At 49.1% G+C, this 17,393-nt stretch overlaps 1 protein-coding gene across 3 annotated transcripts in view; it reads left to right on the top strand.

Annotated features, from left to right (window-relative positions):
- The window catches only part of PTPRE (protein tyrosine phosphatase receptor type E), a 163,872-nt gene that overhangs the window by 17,329 nt on the left and 129,150 nt on the right, over positions 1 to 17,393 (top strand). The gene's annotated exons all lie outside the window — the stretch shown is intronic.

Raw genomic sequence — 17,393 nt, forward strand, 5'->3', positions numbered from 1 at the left:
GCTTTTTCCATTTTTTACACTGTATTTAGCTATAAAACAGAAAGCACCATCATTTCTTAGCTAAGAAAATTGATACGCTCTACAAAAACTATTAGAGAGAATATTGATTTCCTGCATATAGTAATCCTGAATTCCTTTTTTCCTCAAGATTTGTATTTTGCCTTAGTGGTAACCTTCAGATTTATGGGTAGAGAGGAACTTCAGAGAAGATTTATTTGGGAGATTTGGTGTTTTTTGCTCCTTTCCCAACCTATTACATGCAGCATCTGAACAAGCTTTCAAGTTCCCTCGATTTAACAAACAAGCCATACTCCGATTGCTAGTGTTTTGTTTATCTACATGTCTCAGTTGCGCCCACTTCCTGTCCCGCTCCCTCTTTCTGTGAATTGCGTTTGTTCTGACTGACAGGCCTCTGTTTCCTTAGAGCCTGGACTTTCTGAGCAGGAAGGAAATAGTAGAAAACTTAGAGGAGATATGCAGTTCCCTAACTGCTTTAAAAAAAATTTTTTTTTGATGTTTATTCATTTTTGAGAGACAGAGACAGAGCGTGAGCAGGGGAGGGGCAGAGACAGAGGGAGACACAGAAGCTGAAGCAGCTCCAGGCTCTGAGCTGTCAGCACACAGCCCGACGTGGGGCTCGAACCCACAACTATGAGATCATGACCTGAGCTGAAGTCGGACACCCAACCACCTGAGCTACCAGGCACCCCTGTAACAGCTCTTAAATGCACACATGATCATTGGTGCCTATCAATTCCATCCGCTCTCTTTGGAAAGTTCTCCAGTGTCAATCCATTCTTTTTGTCACATTTTAATGGTCTTTCTCTGTGCACCGAGAACTCTCCCTTCCTTCCTTTTTTTCTTTTCCTTCCTTCCTTCCTTCCTTCCTTCCTTCCTTCCTTCCTTCCTTCCTTCCTTCCTTCCTTCCTTCCTTCTTTCCCTTTCTTTCTTTCTTTCTTTCTTTCTTTCTTTCTTTCTTTCTCTTTCTTTCTTTTTCCTTTTTTTAAGGGACAGAGGGGGGAAAGAGAGCACATGAGCAAGGGTGGGGGGAAGGGAAGGGCAGTGGGAGAGAGAGAGAATCCCAAGCAGGCTCCATGCTCAGTGTGAAATCTGGACATGGGACTTGAACCCGCGAACAGTGAGATCATGACCTGAGCCAAAATTGAGAGTCGGATGCTCAACTGACTGAGCCTCTCAGGTGCCTGAGAACCATTTCTCCTGGGTGTGTGACGGATTTGTTGTGCTGGCTTAGCTGGCTGTGCTTGTCTGATGCCGAATCCCTCTGCAAGAGTGCCTGAGTAAAAAGTGAAAACTAGTAAACGTCCCATCCTTGGTGCGGACCTGGCGGTGTGTGCTGGAAGTGTGTGACTCCCTTTAAAATGACATTTTGGAAAGCATGGCGTTAGGGTAGCCAAGGGCTGCACTCCTCAGGTCACAACAGAAAACAATTGTAGCGTTTTGTTTCATGTCATCCTTTCAGCCAGAATTCACAGCTGAACAAAACACTGAGTGTGTGTTAGAGGTCAAGGTCAGCACGCATCGCTTTCACCCTGGGAAAGGAGAATTCGCTGAATAACCAGGCAAAGTGACATGTTTGTTAAATACAGTGATTGCTGTGAATAGATGTATGCGTTCAGTTTGTTTGCAGTTGTCAAAGCCTCATTAATGACATTGTTTGCTGTTGCAAATCAGTTTTAAATTACACATGTGCTGCTTAATCTTAAAAGCAAAATTAAACCTTGGGTGGGTTTACACTTCAAGTTACAACATTAAGTCATCCTATTTGGGGGAAGGAGTTTCATGCGCACTGTACAAACAATTCAGAGGTCCTTCGCGTCCGTCCGTGGTGGCTTACGTCATTAGGTTCTGTCAGCTGTAATTTTTCAGGTTAATTTCTTCCACAATGTGTGCCGTGTAAATAATAAAGTTATACTCCCTTTATACGCAAAAATTATTACATAAATCCTTAGTATTAATGCAATAAAGTATTTTAAGTAAATTACTTGGAAGTCTCAGTTGTATAGCAAATAGGTAAGATTGATTTCTTTTTAGAAATCAGTAAAGATATTTTATTTGTCCAGCAAATACAGGGATTTATCGAGTCCCTAGGCCAGGTGCCAGGGACCGTAAAGGCCGCATGGCCATGGCCTTCAAGCAACTGCTAATCCAGCATGACGTACCCCAAAGGTTCCCTGGAACAGGTGTGCCCCAGGGCTTTCTGTCGGACGTGGTCAGGTGAGCTGAGCCCAGTCACAGTCCTGAGGAGGCTGGTCTGGGCTCTGGAATTCTTTCTTTTTTTTTTTTTTAATTGAAAAAATTTTTTAATATTTATTATTCAGGGAAAGAGAGACAAGGTATGAGTGCAACCATACCTGCGCCCCCCAAGGGAGGGGCACAGAGAGAGAGGGAGACACAGAATCCGAAGCAGGCTCCAGGCTCCGAGTTGTCAGCACAGAGCCCGACAAAGGGCTCCAGATGGTGAAACTCGAGATCATGACCCGAGCTGACGTGGGACGCTTAGCCAACTGAGCCACCCAAGCGCCCCTGAAATTTAAAAAAAAAAATGTTTATTTATTTTGAGAGAGAGAGAATCAGCTTAGAGTCTGAGATGGGGCTCGATCTCATGAACCTTGAGATTATGACCTGGGCCGAAACCAAGTCAGATGCTTAACTGACTGTGCCCTGGGCTCTGAAATTCTTAACGTTGGGTCTCTTCTGAGTTTTCAGATAGAATTCCGAAGGTCTGTAAACTTAGATGGTGAAAAAATGCACCTCTTTATTTCCACATACTTGCCTTTCTTGATAATCTTATATCCCTCATACCTTAAAAAAGTACTTTTATGGTGAGGACAATGAAACAACTTTGTTTAAGAATTCACCTCTCAAATTTCCACACGGGAGAAGTCGTTTCTTTGGCGCAGTTCCATGAGTTTGGACAAATACATCAGAGCAGTGTAACTACCACTATGATCAAGGCACACAGTGGGATTATTGACCACTCTCTCCCACCCCCTGCCAAGAAAAATGTTCCTGTCCTGCACCTTCAAAGTGACACCCTCCAACCACACCCCTAACCCCCGGAAACCACTGATATGTTCTCCTTCTACAGCATGTAGCCGACTGGGTGCCTTCTTTCATGTAGCCTGTGGAGTTCAGAATCATTCTTGTCCTGATGTGTATCAATAGCTCATCCCATTTTACCGAGTAGTGGTCTGTGTTGTGGAAGGGCCACCATGCATTTACTCTTTCCCCAGTGGGGGGGGGGGGGGGGGGGGGGGGGGGGAGGGGGGGGCGGTGTGTGGTCTGGTTCCAGTTCTGGGCCACTGAGGAATAAAATGGGCATAACCGGTGCATGTAAGTTTCCGTGTCGAAGCCAGGTTTTCAGTTCACCCCGGAGAAGAAAGTAGGATGGGGTTCCTGGGTTGCACCTCATGTGTGTTTAATTTGATCACAAACTTCCAGACCGTTTTCCACAGCGGGGACAACGTTTGCGTTCCCACCAGCAGAGTGTGAAGTTCCCGTTACTCTTCACCCTTGTCAGCATTTGATATTGCCCGTTTTTTCCTTTAAAATTTTTGGCCTTTGCGGTAGGTGAGCAGTGAGATTATCACTGCAGTTTTCATTTGCATATCCCCAGTGACCAGCGGTGTGGAGCGTCTTTTCATGTGCGAATGTGCTCCATGCACATCTTGGGTAGCGTCTGTTTAAATCTTTCATCCGTTTACAAAATTATGTTGTTAGTCGTATGTATTTTCCTTCGGGTCATTAAAAGTATTATTCTGGGAATAAGCTTTCGTAGACGGCCCAAGGGATCCATGTCACCAAAAAGGTTAAGAGCCCTTGAGAGACACACTATCCTTAAAATAGCTTTTATTCTTGACAGTTTTGCATTTTCTTGTGGAGTACCTCCTCGTCCTGAGTCTGTCACACACCATTTCCAAGGTAGCGGCTTGCCCATGCTAGAGCGTATTGCTGCTTCCCCATCATTCCCTCTGTTCCGTGTACATAAAATGCGCCTTCAAGATACCGCTCTCAAGTGTGGGCGGGATTCCTTACACCTCCCTCCTCTTCGGCAAGCGGTAAGGCATTGCTTCTATTTTTGTTTATGAAATTCTTTGGCCCTCTTTGATTCTTTACTCAAATGGAAGGAATCTTAATTTGCAGCAAAAATGTGAACCGACATATTCCAGGAGGATGGGCCCGTTCCAGCTTTTGAATTAAGAGCTCTTTCTTAATTCAGAGCAACAGCGTGAGCGTGTAGGCTGTCTGTGCAGCACAGCGGATTAACGTATGCTCCCCCGGTCTCTGTGTTTCTGTCAGCGCTCCTCATCGGATCTCCTGTCCCGGCACAAATGCTTTTTATCTGATTGTGGTATTTTTTAAAAAGTCTCTTCTGGCCTCTTTTAAGTGGACAGCTAAATTCTGACTTAGTCCTAACCGAATCTAGGAAACACATTTCAATACAGTCTTCAGTGGCTGGTATTTTCAGGAACCGTAAGCTCATTTAAGACCAATACATTGGTTTTGCTTGGTACTTCTTCTGTTAAGGAGTATAAGAAGATAGAAGGTATAGAAATGTTGTGTTATAGTTTTTCATTTTACTGTAACGAAAGGTCTTCCTGAGGATTCTCTTCTTCCCCGTCGGAAAGAAAATAGCAGTTGAGCAGGAGTACTAAATGCGATGTATATATTGAAAATTCATGTTTGGCACACACATAAAACGCGTGGCGAAGAACTCTGTCATGTGTGCGTTATTGTTTTAGGAGGAATGCTAGTGATAAGTAGATGCCCTACGTTTTATATTTGGCACACTTAGCATATGCAAACGAATGGTAAGTGCTTTTGCTTTGGGGAATAGGAGATATAAAATAGCTCCTAACCGTCCAGCTGTGGGCAAATGCAGGTCTCCATGGGCACAGAGATCGAAACAGTTGCAAAGAAGTGCTTCCCGAGCCTGAGGCCATTTGAGGTCCTGTGAACTCAAGTGGGCCGTTTCAGCCCTTAGCCTACAGAGAAAGCAGGTTTCTCTTGCTGCTGTGACAAATTACCGTAAATGTAGCAGCCTAAAGCAATCCCCGTTGCTAATGCTCTTCCCCAGGTCAGCACCCAACACGGCCTCTGCTTCTTGCCGGTCCTCTGCTTAGGGGCTCGCAGGACGAGATCAGGGCATCAACAGGATACCTGTGCTCCTTGCAGGAGGCTCTGGGATGAGTCACTTCCAAGGTCACATGGTGGGATCCGCGTTCCCACGCTGGCTGTCGGCCGGGTGGCCCTCGGGTCTCGGCAACTCCTCTCCTTGGCTCCTGGCCCCGTCCTCCAGCGCCAGGCCAGCGCTGTTTGGGTATCTGTGGGCTCCCCGCTGCACGTCTCTCTCACTGGTGCTCCTGAGGGCTCGTGGGCCTGCCCTGGGCCACTCGACAATCCACGATGCCCTCCTGTGTCGAGGGGAGCCGCTTCGTAACCCTAATGCCGTCTGCACAGCCCCTTCGCAGCAGTACCCAGGTGAGCGTTTGGTGCAGAGAATCCAGGGGTGGAAATCTTGAAGGATGTTCTCGGAATTCTGCCCAACAGCGCCCTACACATGCACATTCATAGCAGAATAACAAAACTCAAGGTTCTCCTGAGCGACTGTTTGCAGCGAAGGGATTTGTTTCCATTGCCGAGACAATATGTGCTGAGCTAATTCTGTGATATTTACACATTTGGTGTTTACGCCTCGCAGACTCCATTATACATATCTTTAGGAATTCTCTTTACATAAATTAAGATGATTTTTCTCCTTTCCGAAAACATAGCAACATGCTGTGCATTCTGGATGAAAATGAGGAGTTGTTTACACCATGAGCCAAGTTAAACTCGGGGAGGATTCAGATGCACGAGAGATAAAAATTGCTCGCACGTAGAGCATATTCTAGGTTTCCTAGGGATTTCTGTGCACGCATCATCACAAATTAATATTAGGAGCTATCTGATTATAACATCAAGAATGTATATGAGGGTCCCGGGCATTTAAGAGAGCAAGCAATCTTGAACGCACATGCTTGCTTTCCTCCCTGGGGATGCCCAGGAGAAGCTCTGTCACCTGGGAAAGACGGATAGGCCCTACGTGGTGGCTCACAGGAGCTCAGGCACAGAGTTTGGTTCCGTCTCCTCTCCCCAGTCCTCACCCTCTAAGCGGGGCCGTTTTTGGCAAGTTCTGTGGTCTCAAGCCTCTGTGTTCCTGTCGTGCGGATGAAAATCTTGCCTGTAGAATTTAATGAAGTAGTATGTAAGAAAATAATCCATAATTTAGGGAGAGCTAGACACCGGTTACTTAGACAACCAAACGTGTATGTGCTTGCGCGCGCGCACACACACACACACACACACAGAGGAAGAGAGAAACTAGTGGTTGCAACTCGCTTACTTTCTCACACTTGATCTGAAAAATTCTGGAACCAGGATGAAGCAATAAGATTTCTGAAATGAATGTTCTATGCAAGGGATAACCTTGGAATCAAAAGCAAAAAAGGATGAGGCTCACCCCTGCCCCTTTGTTTCTGAGAGAGAGACACAGAGCACGAGCAGGGAAGGGGCAGAGACAGGGAGACACAGAATCCGAAACAGGCTCCAGGCTCTGAGCCATCAGCACAGAGCCCGACGCGGGGCTCGAACCCAAGAACTGTGAGATCATGACCTGAATCGAAGTCGGATGCCTAACAGACTGAGCCCCCAGGCGCCTCTCACCTTCCCCTTTTCCTTAGAGCCCTTAGTGGGTGTTTGAGCGCCAGGCGCCAGCCTCTCCTGCAGACACAGTCTCAGCTCCTGGGGCCCATCTGGCTGCTCTCCCATCGCCTGCCCAGTGTGAGCGCTGTTGTTTTAAAAATTTTTTTTATGTTTTATTTATTTCTAGGAGAGAGAGAGACAGCGTGAGCAGGGGAGGGTCAGAGAGAGAGGGAGTCACAGACCGAAAGAGGCTCCAGGCTCTGAGCTGGCAGTCAGCACAGAGCCCGACGCGGGGCTTGAACCCACAACCGCGAGATCATGACCTAAGCGAAAGTCGGACGCTTCACCGACTAAGCCACCCAGGCGCCCCAAGCGCTGTTGTTTTAAAGTGATGTTCCCGCCCTTCAGGGTTAGAATGTTTATTTGCTTTGGGGAGAAAGTAGCACACGTTCGTCTTTGGGGACACGTCTTTGAGATCCACCCACAAGAAATCAGATGCTTTCTGCAAGTGGAAGTTGGCTGTTGCTCCAGACGGGAAACCTCCTTTGCTTGGTGGCAAACCAGGTGGTGGTCGGAGATTCCCAGAATGCTGTGTTCCTTCCCAAAGGTAATCACGTTATTTGGAAAGGACGGACTCGGACCTTCGTCACGTCCCTGGCTCAGTCCCGACGCTGCCCTGCTTACACGGGACATGTGCAGTGTGCCACATCCACTTTCATGGGGGAGGAGGAGAAAGTGGTCCCCACCACACTGGCCGGTGCTCTGCGGGGCGTGGGGCGCTGCGGTGCAGGGCCTGCCACGCGAGGCGCTCTGCTCACAAGCTGGGGAGCTGCCGCCCTAGCTGCGGGGTGGGGCCTGTCCCTAAGACATGGCCTCGGAGGGAGCCCGGTGTGTTTGGGGCTCCAGGCCGTGGGGCCGCACCCCAGGCCTCTATGCAGAGGACCACGGTGTCCATCCTTGGCAGTGCCGAGCCTGGGGCTGGTGTTGGGGGCCCCGCTGGGACATCCCCTCCGGAAGGGGGATTTCCTGCCGACCCTGCGCCCCCCGATCTACCCTTCCCATCAGCACTGCTACCTCCACGCACCTCTGTGGCACTTGCAAACCCTGTAACTAGCCGGGGCCCCCGTCTGCGTGTGCCCTCCTCTCCTCCGGTTTCCATGGAGAGGCTGGCAGCGGGGACACATGGCTGACACTGTCATCTCCCCGCCCACCAGCAGCCCCTCTGAGTGCTGCAGGGTGTGGGTCACCCCTCCTTTTTCCTCTTTCCAAGGGGCTGAGGCTCCCTCTCCCCCCCGCCCCCCCCACCCCAGGTACAAGGGTGGCCTGCTGGCAGGTGCGTTGCTGTTTGGCCATGGGGAAGGCGGAGCTTTTGTGATGAAAATCCACCCAGATCGTCTCCTGCCCGCCCACTTCTGAGACTCGCACCCCTGTACCTGGGCACCCCTTGGCCTCCTGTCCTCCCTCCTGATGATGGTGGATGCTCCCACCTGTGACAACACAGGCCCCCGCCCCCCGGCCAGAGTGAGGTCTGGGCCTGCACCTTCACCCGTGTCTCCCACCTCTTCCCCGGGGTGGGGGGGCTCCTTCTTCAGTCGTCTCCACCTAAGGGCACCTTCTCTGACCTGTTTTGCAAAGCACGCAGCCTTGGAGAAGCTTCCAGAAGCCCTACAGGGTCATGCTACGCCGCTGAGGCTGCAGTCTCCCACCAGTGCCCGAGGCAGGGTCTGCTAGGAGCCCAGGCATCACAAGCTTCTCCAGGGTTATCACCCAGGCAGAAGCTCCTGGAAAAAGCTTCTGTGGTCGGTCATTTAGACTAAGCCTCAAAACTGTGTGATTCCTTTCTGAGGCCGTGAGGCAAATACATCTGGATTTTGCTGCCCGGTGTCACCACCTTCCCGGCCATCTTCCTCCTTGACGCGCAGACGGCAGCGGCCCCTGAGTCCCGGGTCTGCAGCTCTGGGGACACGTTCGCCTTGCACGACAAAAGATTGTGCACGGCGCAAACCACGCGCATGGTGCCGCACCCCAAGCCGCAGCCCAGCCCTGCTCACTCCGCTGAACACGGTACCCCTTCCAGATTTTACTTCCATCTGAAAACGACTCTGTATTTGTAAGATCTTCCTAGAAGTTGATGTCTGCCTTATACTTAAAAGGCAAAAATGGGAGATACAGGCTTTCAGCTATGGGGTGAATAAGCCTCGGGAAGAAAAGGCACACAGCATCGGAAATGGAGTCAATGGTATGTAACAGGGAGCCTGGTGACAGATGGTGGCTACGCGTGTGGGGAGCACAGTGCGGTATAGAGAGGCTGAATCACCAGGCCGTACAGCTATCGGAAGCTAACGTGATGTCCAGCTAGAATGTACATTCCTGGGAGGGCGGCTGGGTGGCTCCGTCGGGTGAGCTTTGACTCTGGATTTCGGCTCAGGTAGTGATCTCACAGCTCGGGGGTTAGAGCCCTGCGCCGGGCTGTGTGCTGGCAGTGCAGAGCCTGCTTGGGGCTCTCTCTCTCCCTCTCTACCCCTCCCCCACTCGTGTATGTGCTCTCTCTCGCTCTCTCTCTCTCTCCAGATAAATAAATAAGCATAAAAAAACCTCACCCATCACGGCACAGCAGAGGCAATAGTGAAGTTTGTATGGAGACTGTTGGTAAGTGTGTGTGGATTTGAAATTTGAGGTTATTTGATCTGTTTATTCAGCGCTTGTGGCATTTAATGAATGGGGGCTGGTTTAGGTGTGTGTCTGTCTGTTGGACTTACCTGGATCAGTGACCTGACCTGAACCCAGCCCTGTGGGTGTCGTGAATCGTCAGAACCGCTTGATCCCAGCTCGCCTAACGTTTGGACTGTTACCCCTGCTGATATTCTAGCTGCTAGTTAGCTGAGCGTCTCTGCATCCAGCTCAGTTTAAAGACGACAGTGTTTGTGGCTGCTGTCCTTTTGGAAGATGTAAATAATGATTCTTGGCCAGTTTCAGAATTGATAGAAGACAGAGATCTGGACCCCAGTCCCTGCGTGAATGCGCTTCTCTGTCCAGAGGCAATAACCTTCCCCTGCAGGCAGAACTCTGATGTTTTTATTCCCAAAGATGCTTGAAAAACAAACAAAATGCAGGAGTGAAGGTACTGATCCCAGCGACCCGGGTGCAGAATTTTTTATTAATGGGACTGAGGTTTTCCACACGTGACTTATGTTGTGCCTCACATCATCATGCCTTTTTAGAAACCTGCATTTTTCTCCAACTCAGGAAGAAATAACAGGCACCTTCTCATGAATCGTTTGATTAGAATTCCTCTCCAGCACCCTGCACAGCTCACTCATTATGGAATTGTTGAAAACCGGGTGATTTGCACCTCTACACTTGCCCGAGTGAAACCAGGAGTGTGATTTACAATTATAATCCTGGACTTTCTCAGCTGAAAGGCATCCTAACAGTTGCCAAAACCAGGAATGGCATTTTGCAGACGAGACAGAGGTCCTGGGGCCATTTCTCATCTGGGTAGGATCAGTATCTCGGTAGGGAAAAGAGGGGGAGATTCCTGACTTATGCTTTGTTCGCAAACTGTGTGTGTGTGTGTGTGTGTGTGTGTACCCTGTGGCTCTTACTTAGACATATTCATAAACATGTATGAATAATATTCAAGTAGATAATGCTATCTCATGTATTTTTTAATGAGATATATGCTTTTAAAAAAAAAAAAGCTTTCATTCTCCTGTATTTCAGACTACAACCTTATAGGGTGTGATGCAGGTTTAAAGTCAGGAGACCTCTCTCTCTCTCAAAAATAAATAAATAAGCATTAAAAAAAATTTTAAGGGTGCCTGGGTGGCTCTGTAAGTTAAGCATCTGACTTCAGCTCAGGTCATGATCTTGCAGTTCAGGAGTTTGAGCCCCACGTTGGGCTCTGTGCTGACAGCTCAGAGCCTAGGGCCTGCTTCGGATTCTGTGTCTCCCTCTCTCTCTGTGTCTCCCCTGCTTGTGCATGCCCTCTCTCTCTCTCTCTGTCTCTCTCTGTCACACACACACACACACACACACACAGAAATAATAGATGAATAAACTTAAAAAATTAAAATATTTTTTAGTATTTTATTTATTTATGAGAGAGAGAGAGAGAGAGACAGCGTGAGCAGGGGAGGGTCAGAGAGAGAGGGAGACACAGACTCTGAAACAGGCTCCAGGTACTGAGCTGTCAGCACAGAGCCCAATGCAGGGCTTGAACCCATGAACCATGAGATCATGACCTGAGCCGAAGTTGGACGCTTAACCGACTAAGCCACACAGACCCCCCAAAAAAGTTTTTAAAAGAAAAGAAAAAGGGGCATCTGGGTGACTCAGTTGGTTAAGCATCCAACTCTTGATCTCTGCCCAGGTCATGGTCTTGCGCCTTGTGAGTTTGAACCTTGCATCAGGCTCTGCGCTGAACATGGAGCCTGCTTGGGATTCTCTCTCTCTCTTTCTCTCTGTCTGTCTGTCTGTCTCTCTCTCAAAATAAATAAATAAACGCTAAAAAAATTTAAAGTCAGGAGACCAGCACTCTCCCCGTGTTCTGCCATTACTCCTGTGTGCAAAATCACTTTTCTGTTGAGGACTCCGTTTCTTTGCTGTTGAGGAAACTGACAAAAAAAGAAAAACCCTGCTCAATGTCATGGTCATCGTTAGGAACACGGCAGCATGGCAGCCCCTCAGCGAGGGGCCTGCACCAGTGAGCTGGGTGCTTTGCGTCCTAATCACGGAGCACGGTTCAACCATGACTCTGTTACTAGGCAGACATTTTTAAAAGAGTCAGTTCGTGTTTTCTTCAATTCAAAATATTTTTAGAATCGATGTCACTTTTTATTGTATGTGGGTGAGGGGTACAGGCTAGGATGTGATACACACGTGAAGTAGGAAATGATTCCACAAGCAAGCTGATCGTCACAGCCTTCACCTCACCTTCACCTTACCGTGTGCGTGTGTGTGTGTGTGTGTGCACGCACGCGCAGAGAATACCTAAGATCCACTCTTTTAGCGAGGGTCAGGTGTACAGTGCAGTATTATTTTATGTATTTTTATTATTGTCAGTGGGGATGGGGATCAGGGGAGAAGAACAGAGGGAGACAAAGAGAGACTCTTTTTTTTTTTTTTTAATTTTTTAATGTTTTTATTTATTTCTAGGAGAGAGAGAGAGAGACAGCGTGAGCAGGGGAGGGTCAGAGAGAGAGGGAGTCACAGACTGAAACAGGCTCCAGGCTCTGAGCTGGCAGCCAGCACAGAGCCCGACGCGGGGCTCGAACCCACGAACCGCGAGATCATGACCTAAGCGAAAGTCGGACGCTTAACAGACTAAGCCACCCAGGCGCCCCAAAGAGAGACTCTTAATCAGGCTCCATGCCTGGCACAGAGCCCGACGCGAGGCTTGATTCCACAGCAGTGAGATCATGGTCGGAGCCGAAATCAAGAGGTGGACACTCAACCGACTGAGCCACCCAGGTACCCTTGTGGTGCAGTATTTTTTTTAACTTACTTTATTTTTTTAAATTTTTAAAAAAATGTTAATTCATTTTTTGAGACAGAGCACAAGTGAGGAAAGGGCAGAGAGAGAAGGAGACACAGAATCTGAAGCAGCTCCAGGCTCTGAGCTGTCAGCACAGAGCCCGATGTGGGGCTCGAACCCACGAACTGTGACCATGAGCCGAAGTTGGATGTTTAACTGACTGAGCCCCCCGCGTGCCCCATCTGTAGTGTGGTGTCAGCTGTAGCCACCGCGCACTGCGTTAGAGCCCCAGAACTTACTGGTCTCATCACTGAAGGTTTGTGCCCCTTGAAGAGCGTCTTCCATTCCCCACCCCTGCCCCTGGCCACTACCATTTTTCTCTTTGCCCCTGTGAATTTGACTTTTTAAAACTCCACATTTAAGTGAGATCATGCAGTCTTTGTCTTCCTGTATCTGGCTTATTTCACTAAAAATAATGTCCTCCAGGCCCATCCATGTTGTTACAAGTGGGAGTGTTTCCTTTTGAAAGGCTGAATAATATTCCATTATATATAATGTTTATACCTGTGTTGTACATATAATGTATCACGTGTAGCGTACTACAATGTGTAATGCATCTATATATAAAATATGTCATATTTTATATAAATCTCATTTTTCTCTATTCATCCATCGATGGACACTTAGGTTTTCCCTGTATCTTAGCTGTTGTGAATAACTCTGTCATAAACTCCGCTGATGTTGGGGGTACAGAAAACTTCTTCCAGAGAGTGATTTCAGTTCTTTCGGATATTTACCCAGTAGTGGGATTTTTGGAGATTGTTGGATCAATATTACTGTTTTTGCTTTTTTTTTTTTTTTTACAGTTTTGAGATATATATCACATGATGTTACTACCTCTTCATATTCTTTTTTTGGTACCAATGGGAGGTGTGTAAATTAGTGTCATTGCTAGTGTAACTATTTGGAATTAGAAAAATAGACACAGAGCCAGAAGGCAATATCTCCATCCTCCGGCCTCAAATCGCTCCTCTCCAGCCCTGGCCCCTGGCCCTGCAGATCTCAGCGTGCTAATTCACCGGAGTGAATCAGGACGTTGTGTTTCAGACCTTCCGGAAAGAACAGAGAAATGCTTCCTTCCCTCTCTTTGAACGCAATTTTATGAACGCCTTTCTGAACAAAGGCTATGAACTGATCCCCATCGTTCATCATCTTTAAATAGCATAACATTCCAGTGGACCTGTTTCTCCAGATGCTCCAGCAAATGAAATCACTTGTCTGTGGTTCACATTATAGCTTTTCTGGTAAAATAGGACCTTAGAACTTTCCCCTCTTACTGGCACTCATTCCATCGGTTGCAGAAATCTTCTTGGGGTCCTTTTTGGAGTCCTTCATCAATTTTTTATTTTTAAACATCTTCCTACGGTGAACATCCGAGACGTGTTAATTTTTGTCTTTGGAAGATGAATTCATTGTGCCGTCTCCAAAAAGGATTCTCACACCGTAGGTCTAGCTATTCCAGAAAAAAACAAGCCAGAGGGCCAAACACAGGATTCTTTGTTATCATTAGTGATTGCAGCGCACATTTGAGAAGGGTCAGCTGGGCGCAGCCGCTAAGTCGCCACGTGGGGTGGTGTCAGGGGGATGCGTGGAGGGAGAAAACGTGGCCCGGTCCCCCCTGGAATTCCGGTCTGGGGGGAGGGGCAGATACACGGGAAGTGAACATGCAGCCCCAAGGCGACGTATCCCACAGGCCAGGGTGCCGGCGGGACCCTGATCAGCAGAGGGGAGGGATGGGTCCCCAGGGACAGGCAGCTGGAGGGAGGCCACCTGCAGTGGCCACAGTGCAGCCCACCTGTGCTTCTGGTCTGTTCTATACACCTGTCCTCAGAATATCTTTCTGACAACTTTGTCCTGACTTGGGCGACTCCTTGATTAAATGCCTTGGAAGCTCCTCATTGTCATCATAAGAAGTCCATGTGCTTAGCCTAGAGAGCAGGGCCCCACCGGATCCTAGCTTGCCTCTGATACCTCCCGTCCAGCTGTCCTCCAGATGTGCTCTGCTCGCAGCCCGCCTGATGAACCGTACCCACCCACTGTGCTGCTCATGCAGCCTGGCACGTCCCTGCTACGTGCACCCCTCCCCCACATCTTTGCTCAAGTAGCACCTCGTTCCTTCCTCCAGGAAGCCCTCGGGGACTTCTTCCCTCTCCAAGGAGCAGTGCACCCTCTGCTTCCCCAGCACCCAGGACACCCCCTCCTTCAGTGAGTTTCACTGTAGCTGCTACTGTGCCCCAGGCGTGGGGGTAGGAGCTGACGCCCCAGCTGGCCCCGTGTTGGAAGGCAGAACCAACAGTGCACAGGCCTGTTGTCTGTCATGGGACCTGTTCCACGTTGTATGACCTCCGGTTTGCTCCTCTGTGTCCCTCAGAGTCTGTGCCCTCTCCCCTGTGCCCTTGGGCCCGGCAGCCTCTGGCGCTCAGAAGGGGCTCAGTGTGTGCCTGGGAAAGGACAAACGAAGCCTTCCCACGTAAGCTGGACGTGGAGCCCGAGGGAGGTGCCGGCCTGGCAGAGGCAGGGCTCTAGTGTTTCAGAGGCCAAGGTCAATGCCGCAGAAGAGGCCGGGCTTGCACGAGGCTGTGGGGGGTGCTCTGGTCTTGAATGCCTCCACAGGTTAAAATCAGGAACTTCAGATTCAACTTTCTTTCCAGCTCCAACCTTCCTCCTCCTCAGTCTCCATCTTGGGATTCCTGGACGGCTGCTCTTCAGCAGCCACGGGAACAACGCATATTTGCTGAGTGCCCGTTCTGCTCCGTGCACTGGCACAGTGGCACCAGAGAGTCACAAACACAGATGCCAGGCAAGCGTCCCCCAGGGACCAGGAGAGCCAGAGAGGGCTCAGGCAGGAGGGGCAGTACCTGCCACGGCCACAGGGGGCGCTGCTGCTCAGCCTCGGCCAGGTCCGTGGCCAGAATGCAGCCTCAGTGCACACACCTTCTGATTGTTAGAGAGAAGTTGGACATCTAGATTTGCTTGGGAAATGCCTCCATTAAAAAATGTGGACGACTGAATTAATTTGTTTTTAAACCAGAAGAGAGGAAGAGGGTATGTTTCTTGTTGCCTTTGGTCTCTGGGCAGTCAGCTTCCCACCCCAACTCATGCATTCTCGGTTCATCTCTTTACTTCCAAATGATACCATTTCCAACACCATACAGCTGCACCTCGTCCATCTCACTGAAACTGCCTGAGCCGAGTCCACGGGCACACTTGAAGGCTCAGTCTTTATATCTGGGCTCCTTTGGTTCATGGACGCTGACTCTGGCCCCCTTACCTGTAGCCAGGTGATCTGCGGAGGAGCGAAGAGGTTAAGGCGTGGGACAGCCCAGTCCTCCCTCCAGGCCGAGGGCAGAGCCATGGCGAGAATGCAGATACACGCTGGTCTCATCAACACACCCCAGATTGTGTCGCCGGTGGGGGAAAGAGGCAAGGGAAAAAGGCAAAATGTCAATGCTTCTCTCCAAAGCTGAGTGTCTTTTTATAATATCTCACAAGGAAAAAAATAGGTCAGCATCGCCCCAAATGCAGGCCAATTTTCTGCAGTCCAATCAAGAGCGTGTAGATGGGCCGCGTGGCGTGCCAGGAAGCTTGAGATCACCATGTCAGGAGTAATGAGGGTGAGTGGGAATGGAAAGAGAGCCTTGAATCCCAGGGAGATATTTTAAGCCAAGGGGACCGAGGAACACTGCTCCATCTGCTAGCAATTCCAGGCTGTAAAAAATCATTAGCAATGACAGAATAGTGCAGAAATGAAGAAGTCAGGGGTTAAGGTGCTGTGCGCCTGCCTATCTAAAATGGAATTTTAGAACACGAAACGTTTTCTTTAAATGGTACCACATCCTTGATTTAGAAAAGCAAATCAGCTTGCAAGCCTCTGCCTTTGATAGGTCTGTTTGATCAAATTCAGTTTAGATCGAAAAACCACATCATGCAAAGTGCCCATCAGCGATGATAATGGTTCAACACAACGTGGATGATCCGAACAGGGGAATATCACTCAGTACGAAAGAGGAAGGCGATGCTGGGCGCCTGGGTGGCTCAGTCGGTTGGGCGCCTGACTTTGGCTTAGGTCATGATCTCATGGTTTGTGGGTTCGAGCCCTGCATTGGGCTCTGTGCTGACAGCTCAGAGCCTGGAGCCTGCTTCGGATTCTGCGTCTTCCCTTCTCTCTGCCCCTCCCCTGCTCATGCTCTGTCTCTCTCTGTCTCTCAATAATAAATAAAGATGTATAAAAATCTAATTAAAAAAGAGGAAGACGATGCTGACACATAATCCATGTGAGTGAACCCTGAGGCCATGATGCTGAGTGACATAAGCCTGTGGCCGAGGGACAAATACTGGATGATTCTACTCACAAGAGGTACCTAGAAGTAGTCAAGTCCACCGAAGTAGAGGGGAAGTAGAACAGAGGTCACAGGGTGGGAGAGGGGGAGGGGGTCTGTTGTTTGATTGCATCTCGGTGCAGAGTTTCCCCCGTGAGAGCCTGATAGGGGCCCCAGGGGCTGGTGGAGATGGGAACGCACACCACCAGACCGTGCACTCACACTAGCATGAAAATGGCAAGTTTTATGTTACGTAGATTTCCCCACAAGTTAAACAACCTACCAGAGCCAGGAACCTGACACAGCCCAAGACACGTCTGAGACTAGGAAGTACTTTTTTTATCACACAGGCCAGGATACCGGGGTGACTTATCTCTCTTATCTCTTCTATCTCACCGAAACCCCAGCGATTTTTACGTAATTTCATCCCTCTCTTGTTGACCTGACAGGCATCGGCACATCCTGTCTTGATGAAAACAATGGGATTCTGTAAACTTGACGACGGTATTTAAAAAAATAACATCCCTACACGTGTCGTTCAGAGCAAAATGCGCTTCTGTCTCTGTTAACTTCTGAGAGTGTGTGCTCTTCTGAATCCCCCAGTGGTCCACATTCATCTGCCAAACTCTGGGCTGTATCACGATGACTTAAACATATTCCCTCTGCCCCTCTGCGACCTCTGCGTCTGCCCCTCTGCGGCCTCTGTGTTGAGGAAGACTTTGCTGGTCCTTTGCTATCAGGCAGGGTGTCAGAGATTTCTCCGGGGCTCCTGGATTCCTGAGTTTCCTTGTCTCATGGAAGGGCAGCTGGGGACAGCCTGTGGCCTCCTGCCT

Source organism: Hyaena hyaena, unplaced genomic scaffold (assembly GCF_003009895.1).
Source record: "Hyaena hyaena isolate Hyena2069 unplaced genomic scaffold, ASM300989v1 scaffold_380, whole genome shotgun sequence".
Classification (NCBI taxonomy): domain Eukaryota; kingdom Metazoa; phylum Chordata; class Mammalia; order Carnivora; family Hyaenidae; genus Hyaena; species Hyaena hyaena.